The 7,828-nt window shown below is 38.5% G+C and overlaps 1 long non-coding RNA gene across 1 annotated transcript in view; it reads left to right on the top strand.

Annotated features, from left to right (window-relative positions):
* The first annotated feature begins 800 nt into the window (after positions 1-800).
* LOC128315234 (uncharacterized) overlaps positions 801-7,828 on the top strand; it is a 597,865-nt gene continuing 590,837 nt past the window's right edge. The window contains exon 1 of the long non-coding RNA XR_008297800.1: positions 801-1,690. This is a non-coding gene — a long non-coding RNA (uncharacterized LOC128315234). The remainder of the gene's footprint in view (positions 1,691-7,828) is intronic.

Here is a 7,828-nt window from a genome sequence, read left to right as displayed (position 1 = left end):
TCTTAAACTCACATAACAAAGGGAAACATTGCATTGGAATTGGAGGAGGTGCTCTACTCCAGGCAGTATATTGGAGTCTTCCAGAAGATTCTCAGATTTGGGGAAAGGTGAGTGGGACACCTACTTTTAACCATCATGGCTTTAAAGTACCACTCATCGCTTTGCTCACAATCCACTGAAGAAAACTCTTCATTCCCTTCCTAGCTGCAATGGGCCCGGGCCATGCAGGCCAGCACTGTGCCAAGGACAGCAAGAACATGGGTGGTGGGCAACAACTAGCTAGTCTCTGCCATTCTCAGTAAATACTTGCTGCATTAAATTAACTACTTCTCTCCAACCCCTGTTTATTAAAGTATGTCCTCTATGCCTTGTACTTGGACCTTGCTAAGAAGACTGGCTGTGGTAAAATAGTTCTCCATTTATAGTTCCTGGAAGACATCTGTGTATAATAAAAAATGCCTACATGACGCAACTCCTTCACCCAAAGCAACATGTTGAGGATGGTGAGAAGTGGGTAGACCTGACCTATATCCTCTGAAGTTGCACCTGATTGTTGTAACTAGCACTGTGTCTTTACCTTTACTCTGAGAGCAGAATCTCTCATGTAATATACTTTGCCTACAAACACTTATATAACACTTATCCTCTGTCAGACACTGTACCAAGAAATTTATTAATACTAGTTCAGTGAATCCTCATAAGCCTACAAGGCACATAATATTTAGCTCCATTCTACAACTGAGAAAACTGAGGCACAATGAGGACAGAAAACTGCCTATGACTAGTAGCTCATAAGCCATGGGACAGAAATTCAAAACCAGAGTCTAGCTGCAGAGTCTGAGCTCATAACCATTGCCCCATGGTACCTTCTCCTCTTGTAAGCCTCTCCTTCCCCTTTCCACATTTGAGTTTGCACCCGAGAACATTATGTATGCAAGTAGGGGTTTGCTTAAAATTTCCAAGGGCATTGCTCTTTCACATTATTTCTAGTTGGCAGTTACAGGTGGAAACAGAGACTTAGAAGCATGTATTTCAGTCTTAATAGTTAAATTTCAGAAACCCTTAATGCATGTTAGATTATATTAAAACAATGGAGAGAATTCTAGGCCCTAATAGCAGGCTGATGGAAAAGATAGGCAGGACTGCCTTTACCCTTACCTTACAAATCACATATTTGTTCAGTTTATTCAACCAATATTGATTAACTCCCCTCATAAGCCATGAGATACAATGGTGTGCAAAATAGACATGGCCTTTGCATTCATGAGTCTTGTGGCCAATAAAGGAGAAATGCCTGAATCAAATATGCTTACGAGTAGATAATCCAAATTCTATAAGTTCTATGAAAAGTATGGGGGAATGTAACTCAAGACTTATGCAAGGCTTGCTTTCCTAAAAATGTGGCATTTGAGTTAAGTAAGCTAAGTAGGAGTTAAATCAGTGGAGGGAGGCACGAGGGAGAAAAACATTTCAAGCAAAAGGAATAACTTTTTGCTTTTCAGGGGGAAGGTTTGATGCTTTGGAGGGAACTGAAGAAGGCAAATGTGGCTGTCACTCAGAGAGCAAGGGAGAAGGAGGCACGAAGATCAGAGAAGCAGAGAGACGATCCTACAGAGGCTGGCAAACCACACCGAGGGTCTTGGTGTTTATCCCAAGAGCAATGGAAATCCAGTGAAGGATTTTGAGCAGGGTAAGTGACATGATCAAATTTTCAGTTAGAAAGATCATTTTGGCATACGGATTTGAGCTGTTCATTGTGGAAGTAGGTAGATCACTTAAGGAACTAGTACAATCCTCCATGGATATCTACACTTAAACAACTGCCACATCTATGTGTGAATGTGTCCTTGCCAATGTCCTTTGAAACTCAAGATACAGCTAAGACATTTTTAAAAAACTTTTAACATTTATTTATTTTTGAGAGACAGAGAGAGAGCACAAGCAGGGGAGGAACAGAGAGAGGTAGAGCACAAGCAGGCGAGGAGCAGAGACAGAGGGAGATACAGAATCCAAAGCAGGCTCCAGGCTCTGAGCTGTCATCACAGAGCCCAATGCAGGTCTCGAACTCACGGACCGTGCGATCATGACCTGAGCTGAAGTCGGCCGCTTAACCAACCGAGCCACCCAGGCACCCCAAGACCTTTCTATACTGACTTCAAATTTTCTTGTTTTGGCATGGCTAGCCTATCTCTCATTGAGGTGAGGACACATTTAGGACTCCAAATCTAACTTATAAGAAGGTATTTTGCTGTTACATCCTCTTTCCCCATTATAATTTAAGATTGATAATGTGGAAGCAGTGGGTCTTATAGAGGGCATCTAGATAACTGGATAATAAAAAATTGAAAGATTATATAAATAGATCATTGAATATAATAAATATTTATGGTACTCATGAGTGAGAGGAGAAAGTGTATAAGAAATCATAAGTGAAACAAGAGGCAATTCTAGAGTTTTTTTGTTTGGGAGAAGGAGTGGTACTTTTCAGACTGGGGTCTGGCAATCTAGTCAAGTATTTTTATTTTTTCATTCATGTAACAGTCTAGGACTATCATTCCAGGATTGGTACAAGGTGACCCTCAGAGTCAGGGATACTTGTTCGTGCCTTGTTGATTATCTGTCCCCAAGATTTTGACCTTAGTCAGGTTTATGATGGTTTACTAGCAAGCAGAAAGGAGAAATGGGGAAGTGAAGATCAAACCTGTATCCTTTAAGTGTACAACCCACAGGCTGGGCTCATATCCCATTAGGCAGAATGTAGGCACATAGCCAAGGGAGGCTGAAAAATCTAGTCTGTTCCTAGTGAAGGAAGAACGAGTATTAGGGACAGACAGCATCCTCACCCACATAACTATAGGAAAATGAGACTACGTCAGTAGAGCTTACTGTCTATTGGGAGAAAACAAGACATTAAATAATTACACAAATACATATTTAGTTATAGCTATATTACATAATTAATATGATCATGAGTAAAAGTACAGGTGCTATTAGGATCACTATGTAATCTGCTGGAGGGGCAGAGATGGGAATGAGGGTCCATGGAACACTTTTCTGAGGAAATGGAGCACATGAACCCTTTTCTAATTTCAAGACCACAAAAGACCTGAAGAAAGATGAGGAATGAGGCAGGGGAAGAGCATTCCCCAGCAAAGGTAATCAAAGGTACATGGTACATTCTAGAGACTCAGGGACTATAGCTCAGAGAGAACTGGGGGAGAAGAAAGGGCTCCCAGGAGATCAGAAGTAGTTGGAGGAAAAGGAGAGGGGATGGAGATGAGTGTGGAGAAGAAATTAAGTGAAGGGTTTTATTAGGAGAGTAAATGATGAAATTTGCCTTTTAAAAACATCATCTCAGCTACAAAGTGAAAAAGGTATGGGATGGGCCAGGACCAGAGGCAGAGAGACTAGGCAGCAATAAATCAAGGGGAAATGGAAATAAGTGGAAAGATCTGAGATACTCAGCAAAAGCCTCAGGAGGGTGACTTTTCTGAGTTCTTGTATGTCTGAAAATATCTTTAGTCTATCCTCCTAAGTGGATGCAGGTTTGACTTGGTTCAAAATTTTAGACTACAAATCATTTTTTCCCCCAGAATACTGTTGTCTTCTCTAACAGTCAGTGTTGCCAGTGTGAAATCTGATTCCCATCAATCTGTGTTCCTTTGTAGGTTGTTTTGTGTCTAAAAGCTTTTAGAATTTACTTGTTTTCCTGAGAATCCTAAAATTTCACCAGTATTTATGTTGGAATTAAAAAATTATTTTTTTTCCTTTGTCCTGACTTCTCCACAGCCAGTGGTACTTATAGTGTGAAGCCTCTTAACTTTCTTCAGCCCTGGGAAATGGTATTTTTCTTCAAAAAAAATTATTCCTCTCTATTTTCTCTTTATAGAACTTCTGTTGATGACTGCTGGAAACTTTTAGTTTTCCAAAATATCCTGCTACTCTATAATACTTGAGATTGCCATGAACTTTTGGGCTAATAAGCATTTTGATCTTTTATTTCACTGATTTGATCTTCGATTGAGTCTGTATTCCATATTTATCTCCCCTATTGAACTTTTAATTTCAGAGATACACTTTTCTTATTTAGAAAATAAAGGTTTTTGTTTTTTAAAACTCAACTTTATAGAGGTATGACGTACATACAACAAAACAGTCGTATTTTAAGCAGATGGATTTTGACAAACATATACATTCATGTGTGTAGAATATATACTACTCCAATTGAGATATGGAACATTTCCATCACTTCCAAGTTTCCTTGTTCCTTGGTGCAGTCAATACTCCCCCATTCTCCTCATACCAGGCAACCATTTATCTGCAATTTATCAATACATATTCATTTTTCATGTTCTAGAACTTCACATAAGTAGAATCATATACTATGTAGTCTTTTATATCTAGCTTTTTTTAAGACAGAGAGAGAGAGAGAGAGAGAGAGAGTGAGTGTGTGTGTGTGTGTGTGTGTGTGTGAGTGAGTGAACAAGGGAGGGGTAGAGGAAGAGGGAGAGGAAGAATCTTAAGTAGGGACTGCCTGATGTGGGACTTGATCTCATGACTGTGAGATCACGACCTGAACCAAAATCAAAGAGTGGGACGATTAACCAACTGAGCCACCCAGGCATCCCTCTAGCTTTTTTTTTTTTTTTTGCTATTCATAATGTCTGTGTGATTCATCTGTATTGTTGCATATAGCAGTAGTTAGTTCCTTTTTATTTCTGAGTAGTATTCCATCACATGAATGTGTCACAATTTCCTTATCACCTTATCATTTGATGGGCGCTTGGGTTGTTTCCTGTTTGGGGTTATTATGAATGAAGCTACTATGAACATTCACTTGCAAGTCTTTTTGTGGATATATGCTTTTATGTCTCTTAGATAAATACCAAGGGGTGAAATTGCTAGGTTGTATGGTAAATACATGTTTAACTTTATAAGATTCTGCCAAATGGTACTCTAAAGTAGCTCTACTATTTCTCATTCATACCAGCAATGTATGAGTGTTACCTTTGTTCTACATCCTTGTCAATATTTATTATTTTCAGGCTTTCAAATTTTACCTATAGGCATGTATTTCATTATGGTTTAAATGTGCATTTCCTTAATGTGTAATGATGTCATGTATCTTTCTGTGTGCTTTGTGGACATTCATATGTCTTCCTTGGGATACCTGTTCAAACCTTTTTGTCCATTTTTAAATGGACTCATTTGTCTTCTTATTGATTTCTAAAGATTCTGGTTATAAGACCTTTATACGTGTTGCAGATAGCTTTTCCCTATCTGTGGCTTAACTATTTTATTTTCTTATTTTTAAATGTTTTTTGAAAAGCACTGTCTTTTGAAGAATAGAAAATTTTAACTTTCATGAAGTATTTATAATTTTTTTCTTTTATGGTTGGTGCTTTTTGTGTATGATGCAAGGAATCATTCAAGGTTCTTTTTTTTTTCCCAGTTGGAAATATTACTTCAGCAAATTTGTTGAAAAGACTATTCTTTCCCTATTGAATTACTTTGGCACCTTTGTAAAAATTGAACTGACCATATACGTTTAAGTCTATTTCTGGACTTCCAATTTTGTTTTGTTGATCTTTACATCTATCTTTATGCCAATATCATACTTTTGCTTTATAGTAGGTCTTGAAATCAGGTGGTGTATGTCCTCCAATTTTATTTTTCAAAATAGCTGTGATTATTCTTGGTCTTTTTCATTTCCATGTAAGTTTAGAATCAGTATATCAATTTATGCAAAAAAATCTGCTAAAATTTTGACTGAGACTACATTACATCTGTAAATGATTTTAGGAAGAATTTACATCTTAACGGTATTTAGTCTTGCAAGCCATGAACATTGTGTATCTGGCCATTTATTTAGGATTTCTCTAATTTCTCTTAGCAGTTTCATAGTTTTCAAAATATAAGTCTTGCATATACTTCATTAAGCATTTTTGTATGTCTTGATGCTACCTTAAATGGTGTTATTTACATTTCATTTCCTTATTTGTTGCTAATAGAAATGCAAGTAGATTTTGTATATTGACCTTGCATATATTTCATCCTGGCCATAAGTGGAAACTATCTGCCTGTGATACATTGAACATGGTCACAAATTCTTTGCTATTCCTCTCAATGAAAGGTGGGCCCTCATTCTCTACCTTTGAGTCTGGTGTGGCCTTAGTTATGCTTGACCATTAGAATGTGCGCAGCATGATAGTCTTTGGATTTCCAAGGACATTCTAGGTCCTAAGACTCTTTCACTGGGGTTTCTTGGAATCTTTGCTCTGGGGAAGCCAGCCATCCTGTAGGAAGTTTTACTACTCTGAAGCTGCCATGTTAAGAGGCAACTTGTAGGTGTTCTGTCGGACAATTCCAGCTAAGTCCATTCCTCCGGCCACCCGCAGCAGGCATGTGAATAAATCTGTCTTGGAAACTCTAGCCCAGTTTATCTGTCAGCTGCATGACACAAAGAATAGAAAAGTCACCCCACTGACACTTGCCCAATTTCCTGACTCACAAATGGTGAAATATAGTAAAATGCTTGTGTTTAGCCACAGGATGGTAGTTTGTTATATAGCATTAGATATCTGGAAGATTGCTAAGGAGATATTTTAACTTATAAGATTTCTTATTTGTTTGAAAGATAATTTTCCTTAAGTTGATTTTTGGTCATTGTTTTCCCAAATGTTAGTGATTGTCAGTGCTCTTTGAGGCTTGGGCAGGACGTGTGTCTAGGCAGTCTGTGAATTTCTCTGTGAATAACTTGATTTTGTTGTTGTTGTTGTTGTTGTTGTTAAGGCATTTATTTATTTTGAGAGAGAGAGAGAGAGGGAGAGGGAGAGAGAGCAAGAGTGAGAGAGCACATGCATGAGCAGGGGAGGGGCAGAGAGAGAGGGAAGGAGAGAATCCTAAGCAGTCTCTATGCTGACATGGGGCTCAGTCTCATGAACTGTGAGATCATGACCTAAGCCAAGATCACCACTCAGATGCTTCAGTGACTTATTCCTCCAGGCGCCCCTGTGAATCACTTGATCTTGGATGTGAGGGCAGGGCTCCCCATCACTTTTTGGCAACTTAAATTATCTGGCATTCTTCACTGCTTTTCTGGCCCCAATTAGATCTTCTGGTGTCGGAAAACCCACCTTACTGGACAACATCTAAAAATTCTGTACTGGAGACAAGTGCCTGATTTATCTATTCTCCTTTTCCTTTTTCTTTCTTTCTCTCCTGCCAATGTGGGGGTTTGGAGTTACTTCACTGCTTTTCTTCTTTCTCCAGCTCTAACACTCATTGCACTCGTACAGTAGGCACACTGTTTGCTGTTGGTGCTGGTGGTCGAGGGATACACAGCAGTAGCTGCTTTTCCCCACTTTCAGGGGAAGAGGAAAAGCTGACTGGTACAGTGTATCCAAACACCACAATTTAATGAACCACTCAGACAGTTGTGCCGAAGCTACTTCGCTTTTTTTTTTTTCTTGCCTCTAAGCTTAGGGTCTGTCTGGAATGGCTCTTATTTTTGCAGTGGAGTTATATTATACCAATACTTAATTTTGCAGAATTCAATTACATTGTAGAGGAAACAGAAAGAAAAATAAAATTTTAAATATGACAGATGATTTTGCCTGTCATTCTGTTCAAGCAGGCTTGTCCCAGTACACGCAAATCTCAGATGGGAAATGTAAATCTGTTGTTCTTTCCATCATATTTGGCATCCACACACCTCTTGCAGTAAAAGCATTCACAACATTTATTGTGACAATAATGATTAAATATATAGCTTTGTCTTTTACCACATGGCTTCTAAATATAAGGTGTTTAGCCAAGGAAATATTCT

Source organism: Acinonyx jubatus, chromosome C2, assembly GCF_027475565.1.
Source record: "Acinonyx jubatus isolate Ajub_Pintada_27869175 chromosome C2, VMU_Ajub_asm_v1.0, whole genome shotgun sequence".
NCBI lineage: Eukaryota > Metazoa > Chordata > Mammalia > Carnivora > Felidae > Acinonyx > Acinonyx jubatus.
This window is presented reverse-complemented; position numbering and strand designations above follow the sequence as displayed.